We start from the raw sequence: 1,249 nt of genomic DNA, 5'->3' as shown, positions 1-1,249 counted from the left end.
GATTCCCAATATTTTTAACAATTAATATTATCAACTTAACACTATACTATAATCTATAAGTTTAGTTAAATGACTTAACTGTCAGTTATACTATTAACCTATTACAATTTAACATAATGCCTTATAACTCAGTTAAAACTTATTCTTAAACTACAAAACTTTACTATAATTCATGTTTTATATGTCTAAACTTTAATTTTCATATGATCTAGTTATTGGACTTTAATATTATGCTATATCCTATTAAGCTAATACCTTATCGTTAATTCTTTTATAAATCATATAGTAACTATTACACTTGAATAATGTAGCAAAAGGAATCAAAACAGCAAGCATAGATTTACGCAGCTATGAGTGTATATGTATATATTTTATCCCAACAAGTCTACTCTAAAAATCAAATAGTAGCTGTCACACTCTTGAACAAGGAAATGCCGGGCTTCCAAGATGGCGGCCATGGGCTGAAGCAGACAGAGTTTCGGTAATTAACGAAACAAAAGAAAACGTTCTACCTGGCTAGGGGCAGGGGACAGAACTATCATGGTAATTTAGTTTCTAATCTTAGCCCTAGGGGAAACAGCTTTCGGGAACAAGGACTACCCAGTCTACCAGGAAATAGAAGTAAAAAAATATCTAGAAAGAAATAAAACTTAGAAAGACAGAGAGAAATAATTCTGCTATGCACTTTCCATCAGGTGTATTGAGATTTACTTATAAAAGTTTTACTGCCATGTATGCACACTGGTCACCAATCACACGCCAATATCATAGGTATAACTGATATCCTATGTCAGAGGCGATCTTCCAGATGGGCCTTTACAGGCCTCAGCCATGTAGCTATAGATGTTGGCTCCCAACACCAGAGCTCCATTTTAACAGGGTCCCCAGATGACTCATCTGCATGTTCATGTTTGAGATACACGCGTTTGGGGGCCTCCAAATATTTTGGAGGATGGTTTGAAGCATGATCCTTTTTGTTTGAAATATATTCAGGCATGACTGCAACGATGCATCCATCTTTAAGATACAACAAGATTTCTTTCTGTACCCAATGCATCCCTCTTGGGATGATGACAGCCAACTTTAACACTCCATGAAATTATTCCAGTGGTTTGCATTCTGATAAAAGTGAGATTTAACAGTTTGGGCTATTTCCCTGTCCAATACCTGAGCCTCTCTGTGCAGAGGAAGTGAGCACTCAAAGTCTACTCTAGCTGGGCATGTTGGCTCATGCCTGTAATCCCTGCAC

Source organism: Carlito syrichta, unplaced genomic scaffold (assembly GCF_000164805.1).
Source record: "Carlito syrichta isolate Samal-C Ts95f unplaced genomic scaffold, Tarsius_syrichta-2.0.1 Scaffold308238, whole genome shotgun sequence".
NCBI classification, from domain to species: Eukaryota; Metazoa; Chordata; class Mammalia; order Primates; family Tarsiidae; genus Carlito; species Carlito syrichta.
Note: the sequence above shows the minus strand (reverse complement) of the source record.